Raw genomic sequence first — 19,491 nt, 5'->3', positions numbered from 1 at the left:
AGTTCAAGAAAAATCATCTACCTGTAATCCTGAGGGCTATTAAAATAGGCTTAGGGCATTGCCATGTTCCAAACATAGTGGCGGGGGGTGGGGGTGGGGGGTATCTCTATTATATCCATCTTGAGGAGTCTGTTGAAAGGATTCCCACCAGTGTGGATGTAATTTACCATTGCTGTCTTTACAACTATCAGTAGTTTTATTGAAACAAACCTCTACCATAGTAGCAGTGAGAGAATAAATCACAAGGCTTACTCCTATAGGTATTTTGATTGTTGTATAGTTAACAGATTCCTTTTTTTCCTCCAAGTATCCTTCCAATCAAACCAATTAACAAACATTTTTGTATCAAATTTAGGGCTTGAGTATCTGGATGCATATAATTTAGTATTATCAAACATTACTAGTGAAGATAGCTCTACCTTTACTCTGCCAATAATTTGACTGTTGGACTTAAAAGTCCAGTATTCCAAGGATATAATATGGAGTTCATCAGGAAAAACAGGACATGGCATGGGCACAGGACATGGTCTGTGTAATTGTGGAGACCATTACTGGGAGTACAAAAAAAAGCAGCATAACAAATAACAGATTTGTTTTCTAGTAAAATGAGATGCTTAAGTAATCAAAATAAGCCTATTAAGAAGAGGACAGCAAGGCAGTCTCTGAGGATAGTAGTAATACATTTTCCAGAATACCCCTTTTTAGCCAAATCTCAATACCAGTATAAGTTACTTTGGAAAACTTAAGTTTCAAGTTTTTTTTCAGTACTGGCTTCACAAGGAAAGCATGGATCCAACTGCATTTTTCATGTTTGTTTTTTCTTTTTTTGAGATGGAGTCTCGCTCTGTTGCACCAGGCTGAAATTCAGTGGTGTGATCTCGGCTCACTGCAATCTCCGCCTCCCGGGTTCAAGTGATTCTTGTGCCTCAGCTTCCCGAGTAGCTGGAATTATGGATGTGCACCACTGCACCCAGCTAATTTTTGTATTTTTAGTAGAGACAGCGTTTTGCCATGTTGTCCAGGCTGGTCTGAAACTCCTGGACTCAAGTGATTGCCTGCCTCGGCCTCCCAAAGTGCTGGGATTATTAAGACTGAGCCACCACACCTGACGCAACTGCATTTTTCTTTTACTTTGATAGCAGAGTGGGTGATCAGCAGCACTTGAAAAGGTCAGCAACAGCCCGTCTTTCCCCAGGAACACTTTCATGTAGATGAAATCTCCTGGTTGATAGAGGTGGCAGACTTCTTCCAGCAGGTCCATCCAGGTCTTTATGACTTTATATCTTAGGGTTCCTAAGGAAGAGAGGAACTCTTTTAAATATTGAATATGATTATAAGAAGATTCAATTAAGTTAGGCACAGGACATGGTCTCAGACCCACATCATAGGTCTGCCAAACATAAGTTCAAAGGGAGTGATACCATGCTTGCTAGCAGGGGTTGCTCTAATTTTTAACAAGGCTAGTGGTAAAGCCATTGGCCATTTTAATCCAGGAAGTCAGTGAATCTTGGCCAATGAGTTTTTTTAGACTTTGATTCATTTGCTCCACTTGCCCAGAGGACTGAAGATGATTGATAGAGCATATAATAGTTTATAGGATTCTGTAAACATTTGCATAATTCCTGAATAACAGAAGATAAAAGGTCTTACTGTGATTCAATCTGCTTTTGTATCTCCAAAGTGAGAATTATGTTTATTAAGGAAAACTTTACTACTGCCTGAACAATGACTTTTGAAGAGGGCAAAACTTCAGGGCATTCATACACATAACTAGACAAACATCTCTTACCTTCTGCAGGCATTGATTCTATGAAATCCAGCTGCCACCAGGTTCCTGGTATGTTGATTGGGGAAAAAGCACAGGAAGTTTTCCCTGTGCTTACCCTGGGAGTGGTCCGTGAAGACTTTTGCTGACAAATAGCACATCTCTTTACTACGTTTTGAATAAATTCATCTTTTTGGTAGGCATAGTGACAGTCTGATGCCTTTAAAATCCATCTTTTATGTAGCTAATTTTGTTGCTGACATAATACTAACCAAGTAAATAAAGACCAGGGAGTAGGAATTATATTGTTAGCTAATTCCCATAGTACAGCCCCTTCCTTGATCCATTTGCCCATTTTCTTTTGGAACGCTTATTTTTGAAAACAAATGGAAGTTTCTTGTATTTGAATTGGGGCTTCTGAACTGGGTGTTGGCCATGTGTTAACCGTAGTTTTTACATCTCTATCAGCAGAATCATTGCCTTTAGAAATTTTGTTGTTCTGCACTATGTGGTCTCTACAGTGGATTATTGCTATCTTACTCAGCCATTGTGAAGCCTCTCACAAATTGGATATTAATTTTCCATGAGATATTTTAGTTCCCATGACGTCAAGAATCCCCTATTTTTTCAAATTGCCTATTATATGACAGACACCAAACACATGTTTATTGTCAGTATATAGATTCACTTTAAGTTTTGAACCAAGAGTTGTAGATCCCTAGTAGCTGCTATTAGTTTGGCTGCTTGTGCTGATTTAATTCCAGGCAAAACATAAGCATTCAAGATTTCCTGAGCAGTCACCACAGCATAAGAACCCTGAAGGTGGCCCTTCTCATCCCAGGTATATGCCCCTCATATATTATCAAATATGCATTTTGAGCAGGAATATCAGAAAAATCAGGTTGCTGCCTAGTATCTTCTATTACTGTTGTATACTCATGATCATCTATTTGACCAGGATCTGGTAAAACAGTAGCTGGTGTTTGAAGATTGCATCTTCAAGCACAAGATTAGAATTGGGTAATAATGCTGATCCATAATTAATCAGATGGTACACCAATAAATGCTGGGTCTTATCCACTTATAAGATAGTTGTCATAGCATGAAGGGTATGCAGAAGAGTCAGGTGACCCAAGGTAAGGGTTTGAGCCTTTTCACTAAGTGTGGCAGCTGTTGCTACTGCTCAGGGGCATCCCGACATTCCCAACAGCATCCAGAAGAACTGGGAAATGAGCTGTCGGTCTATAGCCTAACCCTGCCTTGTGAGTTAAAATTCTACTAGCAGCACTTTTATTTTCATGATAAAACAAGTGGAAAGGTTTTAAAAATTTTGGAATCCCCGAAGCTAAGGGAGAGACCATAGCCAATCTTAGTTATTCAAAAGCCTCTTCGGATTCTAGGGACCAAATCAGAACATTTGGAGAGTTAACATGCAGTTGCTCCATCCGAGGTTTTCTGCTCTTTGCAGAAGCTGGAATCCCCTGTTCTCTAGTCCCCTAGCAGTTCCCAAAATGGTCTCAGTTGTTTTATTGTAGTAGGCCCTTTCATCTGCAAAATTGCAGCCTTTACCTGACAACAGATTCCCTAAATATTTCACTTTAGTTTGGCAGTATTAGAGTTTGTTTAGTGAGGCCATATGTCCCAGCCAAGCAAGGAATTGTAACAAAGTCAAAGTATCAGTTTTGCATTGTTCTTCAGTTTTAGAGTCTACCAGCAAATAATCTACATATTGAATAATTACACATCCCTCCAGTGAGACAGATTTCCCTAAGTTTTCCTGTGAATGGCTTGAGAAAAAGAGTAAGAGAGTCCTGAAACCCTTGAGAGACCATTTGCCATAAATATTAGACTTCATCATAAGTAAAAACCAACTAGAATTTAGACTCATTAGCTAGAGGAACAGAAAAAAATGCAAAACACAGATATACTACACAGGAAAAATTTGCAGACAATGGCACTGAAGTCAGAGTAGTTGCAGGGTTAGGAAATAATGGGGTCAATGGAGTAACAAATGTATTTACTTCCCTAAGGTCTTGTATAAATCTATATAGTGGTTGTCAATCTTCATCAAATGTACCTTTCTTAACTAGAAGTCTGGGACTATTACAGGGTGAGTGCCCTTTTAAAATTATTCCTGAGTTTTCTAATTCTTTTATACATGGTTTTATTCCTTCTGATTGAGCTCTCAACAAAAGTTATTGTGTTATACATGGCCATAGCTTATCTTTTTGGTAAGCTATTTTTATTGATTTGATATCTTGAATTAAACCAGTATCATTATTCTATGGGTCCCATTGATTTGTTTCAGTTTGGGGTACTTTTCCAGCACAGTGTGAGACTGCTACCCTCTGCCATCCCCTTTTCTTTCTAAAGGCACCCAGTAACCAGATCAGGTGCCTTTTCCTCTAGGCATCTCCACAAGCACTCCATCTGGAGTAGAGAATATGGTAGCCTTTATTTTGCACAGCAAATCTGCAAGGAAGTCTCTCTTCAATAGCTTTACAGGAGGATCAGGAGAAAGTAAGAAAGCATGTTCGTTATCAGAGGACCTATCTTTATGGGAACTGTGGAGGGAAAGAAACAAGTAGAAGGCTGACCTGAAATGTCAGCAGCCTATATTAACCTGTCGCCAGATGGCAAGTGAGAAATTTGAGGCAATTGCAGAATAAGTAGCACCAGTATCTACCAGAAAAGGCAAGCATAGGTTAGCCTGAGGGGAAGTTATTGACACTTGCCGTTCACTAGTTTCCACCCCTGAAACTCCCTCAGTCTGCCAGTTTTGAGCCAATTGCCAGTTGTTCCTTAGTGGAGGGTTTTCTCCGGGGCTTTCCTGATGTCTCTCTGTTCCTGGAATTTCTGCATCCTCTGGGATCTCTACAATCCCTCTTCCAATGTTCTGGCTTCTTACTCTAATGACAGTTTTCTCATTGTCCTTGACTCCCTTTATATATTGTACAGGGTAGCGTGATTCCTTTGGAAAATAGTTGTAACTGAACAGTTAACACAGTGGAGTTTTTTTGTTTGTTTTGTTTTGTTTTGTTTTGTTTTGACACAGAGTCTTGTTGTGTCACCCAGGCTGGAATGCAGTGGCACAATCTCAGCTCACTGAAACCTCCACCTCCTGGGTACAGTTAACACAGTGGAGTTTGTTTGTTTGTTTTGTTTTGTTTTGTTTTGACACAGAGTCTTGCTGTGTCACCCAGGCTGGAATGCAGTGGCACAATCTTGGCTCACTGAAACCTCCACCTCCTGGGTACAAGTGATTCTCCTGCCTCAGCCTCCCAAGTAGCTGGGACTACAGGCACATGCCACCATGCCTGGCTAATTTTTGTATTTTTAGTACAGACAGGATTTCGCCATGTTGCTCAGGCTCATCTTGAAGTCCTTGGCCTCAAGCAATTTGCCCGTCTCAGCCTCCCAAAGTGCTGGGATTACAGGCGTGAGCCAGCATGCCTGGCCTCACAGTGGGTTTTAATTGCTTCTCTTCTTCATCTTTCTCTGGCTTGTCCCAAAACTAAGTAGCTGCTGCTAAGATTTGAGTAATAATCTGTCCTTGGCTGAGACAAAGGTAGACAGGACCAGAGAGTATTTTTGATCCGTCCCTAGATTTGTGCTGGTAAATTTTGAGAAAGCCTCAACAAACTGCTGAGAGAAATCAACAAGAAGCACACTCATCTTCTAGGTTCACTGCTGTAATTTCTGCCAGCTCACTTTTGGCAGAAAGGGGTTCAAGTATGGGCATTAGCAACTTTTTTAATGGGTCCCTAAAGCCCTTGTTCTTCCATGGCCATGGGGGACGGCAGATAGTAGCAGTCTTTTGGCCACTATTCCTCCTATTGTGACAGGTCATCTTCCAATCCCTAACATGCCTGTTCCATCAAACAAGCACAGCCTGCTGGTTGCAGAATTTCATGTAGGAGCCAGTGTACATCCCCATATTCAGGGTTGTAAACTGGAAACACACAACCAAGTTCTTGTGCAAACTTCTGTGGCTCTTGCCTGGGCACAGGAAAGGAAGTCCTTATGTGAGTAATATTGGCCAAGTTGAAGGCATAGATTCTTACCATTTCAGGTTCCACTTGTGGAGGTCTGGGGTAGCTTTGTGATGGCATCAGCCTTATTGGTGATGCAGATAGGAAGGGCTGCTGTCCTGTCATTGAGTTAAGAAAGATGTAGAATTAGATAGCACTTGGGATTTCTTTTCTATGTTGGTATGTATCAGCCTAACACACCTTTTTTGTTTGTATTTTCCAAGTAACTACTGCAACTGCTCTCCATCTTGTCACCTGCATATGGGGACAGTCTTGTATCTCAGTTATTCTGACAGTTGGAGGTGCAATCTAGGCTAAGCATGAAATGGAATCAGGGCACACAAACCTCACACAGGGCAGATAATTTATTGCTGGTGAAAACAGTTGGGCTTTTGTCCCTCTTTGCAGGGAAACCCCCTAAGGGAACCACCCATCTCAAAGATTATGGCTTTCTTCTTACCAGGAGTCAATTTGAGGCCACGGGGTAGGGGTGGGTAGAGATAAAGAGGTCAATGCAAGGGGAACAGAGTGAATGGGGACAGCAGAGCAAGGAGGAGCAGGAGGGTTTGGTGAAAGAGAAAGTACCTTTCATTCTCTCATTTGCTCTTCTGTTTTCCTCAATCCTTCCAAATAATTTTTAACTTTCTTCTTAGAATGACATTCATCCCATAAACATGAGTAATACATTTGCTTGCAATGAGGTCCTTTTAAGAATCACCACAAATAAGTTAATTCACCCAAATAAAAAGAATCATCCTCAGGTCACACTATAAGACTGGATTCTCATTCCAAATGTTATATACAGATATGTTAGCCCTTTAAGAGAAAGCCCTGCAGGCTTTCCCATGGTTTTCTACTATCAAAGCTAGTGGTGATCCTGATGGAGTTATAGGTTCTGCATTACACATGCTTCTCAGTCATAAAATCTGGAATTTGGAAAAGATGATTTGTCTGGCTTAGTATTTGAAAATAGCACAGAGCTAGAAGGGAGACATTTTATAATTCACCCTCAGCTGGTCTGCTCAATTCAGGAACTTCCAGGCCATCCTGTCCTCATCAGCAGATTGCTAGGGGAAAATTAAAAGTAAAATCTGGCAACCCAGGCAATCCTGACTACAAATGTAGGGAAGAAAGAAAACAGTTTTATTATTGAATAAGCATTAAGCCCACTGATTTGCATCACAGGCAATCTGCTAATGAGATTGCAAAGGTAGCAGAAAATCTCACCCTTTTATGTAGCCAAGCAGATATAATCCATTACATACATGTTCTCAGGATAAACGATAACTCATCCTCATGTGAGATGACTTGACAGCACCATTTGTTATATATTCTTTTATAGTTCATCCTGTTTACCTGGTAATTGGAGCGGCCACACATGCTAGTTAATTGCCTTTATACAAAGGCAAAAGTCAAACTCTGTCTCTATGAAAAGCAGGTAGTTACAGCTTAGAGCCTGGTGCCTACGCTAAACTCCAGGGTTACAGGGAAATAGGAGATAGGATTCTTGATATCTGTATTCAAAGAGATGGCTCATAAGCTCTTAAGAAAAACATTTCTGCATTGTAATGCTGACAGAAAGCTTATTTAGCTTTTAAAAAGATTTATGCCTGTAATCCCAGCACTTTGGGAGGCCAAGGCGGGCGGATCACGAGGTCAGGAGATTGAGACCATCCTGGCTAACATGGTGAAACCCCATCTTTACTAAAAATACAAAAAACAATTAGCCGGGCATGGTGGTGGGCGCCTATAGTCCCAGCTACTCAGGAGACTGAGGCGGGAGAATGATGTAACCCAGGAGGCGGAGCTTGCAGTGAGCTGAGATTGCACCACTGCACTCCAGCCTGGGCGACAGAGCAAGACTCCGTCTCAAAAAAAAAAAAAAAAAAAAGATTTATGTACATACTGAAGAGAATATAAATCTTCTCAAGGAAATGCTCTAGAAAAGGGAAGAAGAGAAAAGGCATTTTTCCCCCTTGGCAACAGTGAAAATTCAACTCTTTTTTAACCTTATAGGCTAGGGGTTCTCCAAATCCCAGTTCCCACAGGGGTGGCTCAGATTGTCCTTGATGAGTGCCTGCACATGCAGTGAGTGAGGTGCACTACAGGAAATGAACACATCCCAGGGAACCTGCTGCTGAACAGCCGCCTGTAGGCAAGGTTCAAACTTGCTTGATGCAGATATAAGCCTGAGGCATGTCCAGGTCAAGAGCAGTCCAGGCCTTGCTGTCTAGTCATACCCAGCAAGATGTGTAGGAGCACAAGAGACCCATGGAAGTGTCTTCCAACTCCAGTGGGGTAGAAAAGAAAACATAGGCAATGTCCAACACAGTGTCCCAAATGCCATTCGCTTGTGCAGTGTATTCAGTTATAGTCACTATGTTTGTAACAGCCAGGACTATGGGAGCAACAACTGAATTCAGTTGGCAGTAATCCCCTGTCAGCCTCCAGCTTCTGCTAATCTTTTTCACTGGCCATATAGGGCTGTTGTATTGACATCTTACATATCTCACTATGCCTGCTGCCTTTCTGTCCTTAATTGAAGCTGTGATTGCTCTTTGTCCTCCAGGGATTCTTTCTCTCCTTTTTGTTGGACCACCTGGGAGAGAAAGGTAGATGGGTTGGGGAGTGGCTTGCATGTCTCACTACCATGTGTCTACATATGGCAGTCCCTGAACAGGAGAATCCTCTTTGGACTGGATGAGCATTCACAGCACAGGCATGTAAAACATCATGCCAGTGATATACTCAGTCATGGAAGCCCCAATAACAGTACATTGAATTGGCCCAAAGGGCCCTACCCAGAAGGTCACTTTAGTTTCCCTTCCTCACTAATCCCTGCTTAAACCCCATCAGTTGAATTGGGTTCTCCCTTCCACACCTTGAGATCAGATAGGATGGTCCCTTGGGCGACTGTATCCAACCACGCCTTAGAAGTCCGAGTCCCTCCCTTCCCTGAAGTTCTCCAGCACACTCAGAGGGACGTGTATGGTGGCCTTTGGTCCCTCTAGGAAACAGGGAGGACTCTGTCCCCTCTCTAATCATTTATTAAAAACAGCCGATTTCAGGGTAGAAGGAGACAGAGGGACCAAGCATGGAGTGAGAGGACGCAGTGCCATGCCAGTAAGCAAGTCTTCCCATTTACTTTCAGTTTCAAGCAATGCAGCAGCTGCTCAGGACTCAACCTAGTGAACCTCTCATGTTTTTAGTATGCCCAGAACTCTGTATCGGGCGGCAAGGTCAGCCTTATTGACACCATCTATTTCGACTTTGGGGATGCCTCAGTTCTACAGCCATGGCCACATTGCTTTCTAGTCATGCCCATTGGTAAACTCAGGCTTTACTAGCACAGTAGCAACTTCTTACTTTCAAGATGTCCGCTTTAAGCTGGCACATTTGCTGCCCATTTTCCTGATAGCATACCTTAAGTTCTTGCTTAGTTTTAAACATAAAAATGAGGGGAGTTTTCCAGGACAGTGTGAGCTGACCTAAAAAAAATCTTGAATTCTTTGGGTCAGTTTCTCATTTCCTAGCATTATAGATCCAATACGGGGCAGTAAGAGCCCAATGCTAGTCAATGCCTCATCTGTGATTTCCCATAAGAGTTCATCTCAGGCAGCTTACCAAGAGGGCTAACTATAGGCCTAATGACAGCAGCCAGAATCTACTGCAAAAAACCTCTGAGACCTTCTCCTGTTGCTTCTGAAGGGCTCTAAGGTTGGCATGATAGACTGCAGGAGGGGCCGAGCTGTGAACACCCCAGCTGTTGCCCTTCTTCCTTAACAAGCTTTACATCCCCTCCTGCCTGTCGTGCAACCAGACCAGCCAAAGTTCTGACCATTTTCCTGGTTTCTGTGCCTACCAGTCATGAACTTTCCTCTTTTTCTGTCTTGAGTGTAGATGCTCTTTTCTGTAACTATTGTCTGCAAAAGGGTTGGGAACTGCATCTCCACCCCTCCCACCAATGATCCTTAGTACTGGTCATTACTAAGGGTAGAAGGGGACAGAGGGACCAGGCATGGAGTGAGAGGGCGCGGCGCTATGCCAGTAAGCAAGTCTTCCCATTTACTTTCAGTTTCAAGCAATGAAGCAGGCTCTCAGGACTCAACCTAGTGAACCTCTCATGTTTTCAGTATGCACAGACCTCTGTATCGGGTGGCATTCCCCTCAATGGCATCCCCCCACTGGGGGGAACCTGAGACTGACCATCAGATTGGTGAGGAAGTCCCCCACCTGGGTGAGAGTTTGGAATAACTAGGAGACTCTTTAAACCTTCTTCCTGTCACTTAGTGTGTAATAATTTCTCCAGTTCCTCCTCATTGACAAGCAGTAAAGTGGAGGACCATTTATTACACAGTTGACCATACAATGTAGTCAACATATTCACTGCTGATTCACCTTAAATCCTCTTAATTGCCCCATATATTAGTTTTCTATCACTGCTGTAACAAACTGCCACAAACTTAGTGGCTTAAAATAACAGAAGTTTGTTATCCTATAGTTCTGTAGTTCAGAAGTCCAAAATGGTTCTCACTGGTCTAAATTAATCAAGATGGCAAAGCTCATTCCTTCCTCAAGGCTCTAAGGAAAATTCCATTTCTTTGCCCTTTCCAATCTCTAGAGGCCACCCATATTCCTTGGCTTGTGGCTGCTTCCTCCATCTTCAAAGCCAGCAACAGTGAGTCCAGTTCTTCTCACATTGGATCACTCTAACCTTCTCTTCTTCCTCACTCTTCTTCTTCTTCTTCTTCTTTTCTCTTTGAGACAAAGTCTCACTCTGTTGCCCAGGCTGGAGTGCAGTGGTGTGATCTTGGCTCACTGCAACCTCCACCTCCTGGGTTCAAGCGATTCTCCTGCCTCCGCCTCCCGAGTAGTTGGGATTACAGGTGTGCGCCACCACACCTGGCTAATTTTTGTATTTTTAGTAGAGCTGGGGTTTCACCATGTTGGTCAGGCTGGTCTTGAACTCCTGACCTTGTGATCCGCCCATCTCAGCCTCCCAAAGTGCTGGGATTACAGGCGTGAGCCACTGCGCCTGGCCACTCTTCTTTTAAAGATTCTTGTGGTTACATTGGCCCCACCTGGATGATACATGATAATTTCCATATTTTAGGTCTGCTAGTTTAAAACCTTAATACCATATGCAACCTTAATTTCCTTTTGCTGTGTAGTATAATATATTCATGGGTTCCAGGGATTAGACAATGGACATCCATGGCAGGGAGTTGGGGGGATTATTTTTTCCTTTCAGGGGTCTACAAGGCCCTCATCTTTCCTTTTCCAGAAAGCTACATCTCTGTGAGTGGCCAATCCTAATCACCAGAACTTCCAAGAACTGTGAAGGGTCTGAGATTTTACCCTACTTGCAAGATAAAAACCCAGCACAGTATCATGGTTGCTGGCAAAAAAATACAAGACTCCTCAGTAAGAGATAAAGGACTTTATAATACTTGTGGCAATAGTGGTAGCCGGAGTGTTAGCATTTGTGCTGCTTCTCTGAGCCTCAGTTTCCACAAGGCAATGCAGAGGGCTAGATGATACCTGCACATACAGTGGGTTCCATTATAGGAGAGAAAGCCTAAATTTATGGACTCCAGATCTTTTATAATGGGCAATAAGTCTGCCTCTCCTTTGTTCTGAAGGGAGAAATTACATTTAGTATAATTTCTAGTATAACCTGCCCTTTGTTCTGGAGGGAGACTCTGTCTTCCAGGGCTGCTTGCTATATTAACAGCCTTGAAAAGATAAGTTGGAAAAAAGGCAGTCAGTGAGTCTGCTTTCAAGATGTGCAGAGACCTGTGGAAAACCATCTCTCAATAGCCTCTCAAGTCCCTTTTAATCTATGGCAAATCTCCCAGATTCTCCTCTCTCTCGTTTTTCTCCTTGCTATTTATTTGTTGAAGAAACTGGGCCATTTGCCCTGTGCTATATCCCACATTTTGGAATTTGCTAATTGTATTCTTGTGGTGTTATTAATGTGTTCCTGTATCTTTATTTTAATATGAACTGATGAATCTAGAGGCTTGATCAATTCAGATTTAATTTTTTTTGGCAAGAATACTTCATAAGTGGTGTTGAACACACTTGCTGATTTATCCTTCCGGGAGGTGCATAATACTTAAGTATGTCTTTGTGTTCAGGGATTGTCAGCCTGGTTCATACATTATAAAATTTCTTCAGTCTTTCACTCAATGGTTTCAGCAGCCATTGATGATCAGTGCTTTTTTATTTGAGGCAGGGTCTTGCTCTGTCATCCAGGCTGGAGCACAGTGGTGCGTCACAGCTCATTGCAGTCTTGACCTCCCAAGCTCAGGTTATTCTCCCACCTCAGCGTCCCAGGTAGCTGGGACTACAGGTGTGTGCTACCATGCCTGGTTAATTTTTTGTATTTTTTGTACAGACGGGGTTTTGCCATGTTGCCCAGGTTGGTCTCAAATGCCTGGGCTGAAGTGATCTGCCGGCCTTGGCCTCCCAAAGTGCTGGAATTACAGGCGTGAGTCACTGCACCTGGCCTCGTGTTCATTGCTTTTATTAGCATTTCTCGGCTGGAATTCTTCTGTAAAGAATAAATTTCCAAAATCAACTATTTGTGTAACCTGAAATGAAGTAGTTGTGGTTGTGGGTGGGATAATAATTTTAGTATAAAACTCAGTAATGCCTCTTTCTTGATATATAAAACACTTCATTGGCAATCTGTTACTTAAAATAATTCGTGCTATTTCCATGATCAGACTCCAGCATGCTTACCTGAATGTTTTTCTCATAATCACCTCCCTAATTGTTTAACTTCCATTTTCTGTTGCTTATAACAGAATACCTGAAACTGGGTAATTTATAAAGAAAAGGAATTTATTTCTTACAGTTATGGAGGCTGAGAAGTCCCAGGTCAAGGGACCACATCTGGTGAGGGCCTTCTCTTTGGTGGGGACTCTGCAGGGTCCTGAGGTGGTACAGGGTATCACATGGCAAGGGGGTGCTGAGCATGCTAGCTCAGGTCTCTCTTCCTCTTCTTATAAAGCCACAAGTTCCACTTCTGTGATAACCCATTAATCTATGAATGGATTAATCCATTTTGGAGGGTGTGGAGTCCTAATTAGGGAAAAGGAGTTGGGCTAGTGGGACTGAAGGAAAGCAAAAAGAGAAAGCAGATAAGCTACAAGTCTGCCTTTCTTCATGGTCCAGGACATATAGCCCTCCTGCACAAATAACTCACAATCTTCCTGCGCCCAACTATCACCAGACCTTCAGCTGGTGTTATCAGTACTGCACAAAGCCCTTTTCAGCATACATAATTAACACCATTCTATAAAATCCCCAGCAAGCCTTTCTTTCCATGCAGTTAGCTCATCTCTTGCTGGTCTGCCCATTGCACCCTTGCAACATATTTTCCTACTCTGTCTAATAAATCTGCCTTTCTTCACCTACAACTGTCTTGGTAAATTCTTCTTACCCCTGTGCCACCGGCCCCAGATAATTGCTGCTTATTTATGATAGAGGGGACAAATATTCAAACCATAGCACTGACATATAAATAGTCTTCTCTTTTTTTTACAGAGCTGTTTGCTCTTTACTTAATTCACCATGTATTTTCTATTTCCACACTATTCTTGTCTCTTCTGGAAAGTATTTCCCCCACTTATCTTCTCAATTATTTTTTTTTCCAAGAGTCAGTTTAAACTGCACCAACTTTATGGAACCTAAACCTACATCCCCAGTAGAATTGACTGTTTTCTATTTGGGGCCCACAGTGTACCCTGAATATATTTCAATATATTTATTTTATTTTATTTTATTTTTAGAGTCAGGTTCTCACTCTGTCACTCAGGCTGGAGTGCAGTGATGCATCCATCGCTCACTGTAACCTCAAACTCCTGGGCTCAAACGATCCTCCCTCCTCAGCCTTCCAGGCAATTGGGACTACAGGCTTATACCACCATCCCTGGCTAATTTTTAAATTTTTTTAGAGATGGGGTCTCACTGTGTTGTCCAGCCTAGTCTTGAGCTTCTGGCCTCAAGCGATCCTCCCAAAGTGCTGGGATTATAGGCATGAGCTACCACACCCAGCCTCTTGAATATGTTTCTAACATGTCCTTTTGTTTTTTGTGGTTTTTGAAATTGAGTTATATTTGAAATATGCTGAATTGCCCAGATCTTAAATGTATAGTTCGATGAGTTTTGACAAGTATATGTGTGTGTGTATATATATACACACACATATATGTACATATATATACATACCCATGTAGCCAGCATACAAATTAAAATATAGAAAGTTCCCTCTTGACCAGTCACTATTCTCCCCTTGAGGCAACAACCATTGTTAAGGTTTAATCCCTGTAGATTAAAATCCCTATAGATTACTGTTAATCCCTGCAGATTAAAATTCTTGATTGTCCTGTCTTTGTAATGGAATCCTACCACCTGTGTCTGACTTCAGTGTTTGGCTTCTGTTTGTAAAATAGCATAATGCTTTTGAGATTCATCCAGGTTGTTGTGTCTATCCGTGGATTTTTCCTTTTTTGTTGCTGAGTATTCCATTGCATGAAGACACCACAATTTGTGTAGATATTCATGTGTTGATGAACATTTGGAATGTGTCTAGTTTCTGATTATCATGAATCAAGCCTGCTATGGGCATTCTTATAGAAGTTTTCTGAGGATGTATGTTTTCATTTCTTTTTAGTAACTACTAAGAAATGGAATTGCTAAATTATATGGTAGGTATATGTTTAACTTTATTAGAAACTGTCAAACAAGGTCCGGCACAGTGGCTCAGGCCTGTGATCCCGCACTTTGGGAGGCTGAGGTGAGTGGATCACTTGAGGCCAGGAGTTCAAAACCAGCCTGGCCAACATGAAAAAATTCTGTCTCTACTAAAAATACAAAAATTACCTGGGTGTGGTGGCACACGCCTGTAATCCCAGCTACTAGGGAGGCTGAGGCATGAGAATCCCTTGAACCTGGGAGACAGAGGTTGCAGTGAGCCAAAATCACACCACTGCCTCCAGCCTGGGTGACAGAGCAAGACTCTTGTCTCAAAAAACAAAAAAAGAAATTGTCAAACAAGTTTCCAAAGTGATGGATTGGTTTTACATTCCCACCAGCAATTTTTGAGTTTCTTTTTAATTTTAGCTTTTCTAGTGAGTGTCTAGTGCTTTCTCAATATAGCTTAAATTGCATTTCCCTTACAATTAATGATGGTGAACATCTTTTCATGTGCTTTATTGGCCATTTGTATATCTTTTTTGTGTCTACTCAAGTATTTTGCTCATTAAAAAAAAATTGGGCTATATGTCTTTTTCTTATTACTTTCTAGGAGTTCTTTCTACATTCTTAATATGGGTGTTTTGTATATGTATTGTAAATATTTTCTCCCAGTCTGTGGCTTGACTTTTCATTTTCTCAATAGTGTCTTTTGATGAGCATAAGTTTTAATTTTGATAAGGTCTAGTTTTTGAAGATTTTCTGTTATGGCTGGGGTTTTTTGTACTATGTCAAGAAATCCATGCTTACGTCAAGGTTGCAAAGATATCCTCTTACATTTCCTTGTAGGGCATTTTTAGTTTCAGCTTTTATGTTTAGGTCTATAATCTAGCTCAGGTTAATTTTTTGTTAACTTTTTCTATGATTTGTTTTCTATTTCTGTTCTTTAGTATTTCCTTTCTTTTACTTCCTTTAGGTTTATTTGGTCCTTCATTTTCTATTAGCTAATGGCTTCTTGAGGGTAAATTTTAGGACACTGATTTAGACTTTTGTAATGTAAGTGTTTAAAGCTATAAATTTCCTTCTAAATTTGTCTTTTATCTGCTTCTCACAAATTCTGATACATTGTAGTAAGCAGCCTTCTAAAATGGCTCTCAGTGATCCCCACTACTCAGTATTCACACCTTTGTGTAATCCACTTCCCTTTGTGTATGGGCTGGACCTAGTGACTTGCTTCTAATAAATAGAATATGGCAAAAGTGATGGGATGGCCCTTCTGAGGTTAGGCTGTAAGAGATTGTGGCTGGGCGTGATGGCTCACGCCTGTAATCCCAGCACTTTGGGAGGCCAAGGCGGGTGGATCATGAGGTCAGGAGTTCAAGACCAGCCTGGCCAAGATGGTGAAACCCCGTCTTTACTAAAAATACAAAAATTAACTGGGTGTGGTGGCGGGCACCTGTGATCCCAGGTGCTTGGGAGGCTGAGGCAGAGAATTGCCTGAACCCGGGAGGTGGAGGTTGCAGTGAGCTGAGATCACACCACTGCACTCCAGCCTGGGCGACAGAGCGAAAAAGAAAAAAAAAAAGAGATTGTAAGATAGCTTGCTGGCATATTCTCTCTGGCTCTTCTCGCTTGCTCTGATGAAGGAAGCTGCCGTGTTGTGAGCTGCCCTCATCTATTACCTCACAGTTTCTGTGGGTCAGGAATCCAGTTGTGGCTTACATGGGTCCTCTCACTCAGGGTCTCTCACAAGGCTGCAGTCCATGTTGGCTGGGGCTACATCCATCTTGAAGATTGACTAGGGAAGGATCCACTTCCAAGCTTACTCAAGTGATTGTTGGTAAGATTCAGTTTCTTGCAGGCTGTTGTGCTGAGTGATTCAGTTGTTTTAACTTACTATGTTTTAGAGTGATTTAACACAGATTTTGGTACTGGGAATGGGGCAGCCTGAAAATGCAGGAGTATCCTTCAAACTGAGAAGTTGGTGGAGGCTGGAAAAGATTTTAAGGAGAATGTTAGAGAAATCCTAAATTTCAGAGAGATCTATGGGTACAGCTTTTATCTAATGGAGTGAACCCAGTGAGATTCACAGAAAATAAAATTTTAAAGCAAACTGTATTAGCAGAAATACTACCACTTTGGACTGAAAGGGATATAAACAATAAAAAATGTGAAAACATGTTAGCCCCCCAAAATTCTTCTGACAGGAAGCAGGTTGAGCACATTCTTTTGTTGCTTTTCATGAAAAAGGAAGGATGACTCAGATGGTGGTGCCAGGAACCCAGAGTGTGGAGCCAAAAGCCATGAGGAATTATTCCTAGGCCTTGAGAACTAATCAAAGAACTCCTAACATTTAAACAGCCAGATAATACTTTATTTTCTTCAGCATTTAAAAAGTACCATCCAACTGTATTTTAGCCTCCACTTCTTCTGTTGAGCAGTAAGTGGTCACTTGAATCACCATTTCTCTGTGTGTAATATTTGTGGGGGTTTTTTGTTTGTTTTTTGCTTTTCCAGCTGCTTTTAAAATCTTGTCTCCTTTGGTTCTCAATAGTTTGACTATGATGCTCCTAGGAATGGTTTTATGTGTATTATTCTGTTTGGAATTTGCAAAACTTATTGAATCTATAAACGTATGTCTTTCACCAAATTTGAGAAATTTCTGCACATTATTTTTAAAAATGTCTTTTCTGCCCTTCTCCCCTTCTGGGTCTTAAATTGCATGTATGTTAGATCTTTTGATTTTTGTCTTACTCATCTGTCTTAGTCTGTTTGTCCTACTGTAACAACATCCCTGAGATTGGGTATCTCATAAACAATAGAAATGTATTTCTCACAGTTCTGGAGGCTGAAAAGTCCAAGATAAAGGCACCAGCAGCTTAGGTGTCCAGTGAGGGCTGCTCTCTGCTTCCAAGATGGCGCCTTGTTGCTGTGTCCTCCAGAGGGGGTGAATTCTGTGTCCTCATATGGTGGAAAGGGTGGAAGGTCAAAAAGAAAGGATGTAGCTGGTTCCCTCCAGCCCTTTTAAAAGAACACTAACCCATTCATGAGCCCTCATGACCTAAATACCTCCTAAAGGCCATACCTCTTAATACTGTTGCATTGGGATTAAGTTTCAACATAAATTTCGGAGGGATAACAAACATTCAAACCATAGCATCATCCCTGAGACTATTTGTTTTTATTTTCAATTTTGTTCTCTCTGCTTTTCAGATTGGATAATTTCTGTTGGTCTATCTTTAAGTTAATTACCTCTTCCTTCAGTTATCCGTATTCTTCTGTCAAGCCCATCCAGTGAACTTTTTAGGTTCAGATTGTATTTTTCAGTTTTTTTAATAGTTTATATTTCTCAGTTGGCCTATCCTATGTATTCGTTCATTATGAACATATTTGTATGTTTTTGAGCATAATTATAACTAACTGATTTAAAGTGCTTTTCTGCTAATTTTAGCATCTGGATCACCTCAGGTCAGTCTCTGAGTGCATTTTCTCTTGAGCCTCTTCCCTTTCTCTCCACAACTTTCTGTGTCTCTCTGTTGAGTTGTTTTGGATTGTATCTTTGTTGTGAAACATATATTAGAGATGCTTGATTCTGTTTAATTCCTCTGACTATTGTTGATTATTTTTTGTTTTGCTTTGTGTAGGGAGCACTTAACTTGGCTAGACTCAAACTAGGAAATGTTTTCTCTGTGGTATGTGGTAGCTCAAATTTCAGTTCATTTAGCTGGTCAACCAGAGATCTGGGCAGAGTTCATCACAGAATTTAGGCACCCTTCTCTCTTTCAGTGCCTTTCTGGATTCCCCCTTGATTTTCCAATGATAGTGATGACTGCAGAACTCCCCTTTGATTCTTCAAATCAGTAACACTGGTAGTTTTATTTTCTTCTCTCTCTCTCTCTCTTTTTTTTTTTTTTTTTTTTTTTTTTTTTTTTTTTTTTTTTTTGAGACAGGGTCTTGCTCTGTCGCCCAGGCTGGAGTGCAGTGGTGCAATCATAGCTCACTGCAGCCTTGACCTCTCAGGTTTAATCAGTCCTCCCGCCTCAGCCTCCCAAGTAGCTGGGACCACAAGCATGTACCACTTCTCTTGGAATTTTAGTTGTGCCACATGGCACTGACTGGGCCTATTCACAAGCTAAAGTGCCAGCCTTTCTTCAAAGTGTCAGCTGTCCTCCCATAGATGCCTGATTTGGGTTGCTCCTTAGTATGTTAATATTTTTTGTTCAGAGTTTATAGTTGTTACGTGTATGAAGGTTGGTCTGATAAAAGCAATGCAGTCATACTGAAACTTAATTTTTGTTAATTTTTGTATATGGTTTGAGGGGTGGGTCAAGGTTTGTGTTTTTTTCCTAATACTGATATCTATCTCTTCCAACACAATTTGTTGAAAAGACTTCCCTTTTGCCCATTGAATCACATTGGCACTTTTGTCAAAAAACAATTGTCCGTACATGTGTGGATCTGTTTCTGGACTTTATTCTGTTCTAATGATATATCTGTCTGTGCTTACATCGTCCCATACTGCTGGAATTACTGTAGCTTTACAGTAAATCTTAACATTAGGGGGTATAAATCCTTCATACCTTTTCTTGCTTTTGGGTATTCTCGGTCCTTCACATAGCCATATAAACTTTAACATTTGTCAGTTTTTACCAAAATCTTGACAAATAAGTGATTAAACAAGTAGAAAACAAATCAGTAATGCGATAGGAAATTTCAACAACACTCAACCAACTTGATTTATATATTACAGAAGACTACAGCCATCAATAGCCAAATATATATTCTTTTCAGGGAGACATGGACCATTATCCTAGATAGACCATATGTTGAAATCATACAGAGTATACTTTCTGACCACCATGGAATTAAATTAGAAATGAGCAATAAAAGGGCATCAAGAGAAAAAGGCAGTATTTTTGAAGAGTAAATGAAAGCAACAGGAGAAGGAGCTATGTGAAATTGTTAAAAATTGGGATGGAGGGGATATATGTG

The 19,491-nt window shown here is 41.2% G+C and overlaps 1 protein-coding gene across 4 annotated transcripts in view; it reads left to right on the top strand.

Moving 5' to 3' along the window:
- ZNF81 (zinc finger protein 81) overlaps nucleotides 1-19,491 on the top strand; it is an 83,098-nt gene that overhangs the window by 40,199 nt on the left and 23,408 nt on the right. The gene's annotated exons all lie outside the window — the stretch shown is intronic.

Source organism: Rhinopithecus roxellana, chromosome 7 (genome assembly GCF_007565055.1).
Source record: "Rhinopithecus roxellana isolate Shanxi Qingling chromosome 7, ASM756505v1, whole genome shotgun sequence".
Classification (NCBI taxonomy): Eukaryota; Metazoa; Chordata; class Mammalia; order Primates; family Cercopithecidae; genus Rhinopithecus; species Rhinopithecus roxellana.
This window is presented reverse-complemented; position numbering and strand designations above follow the sequence as displayed.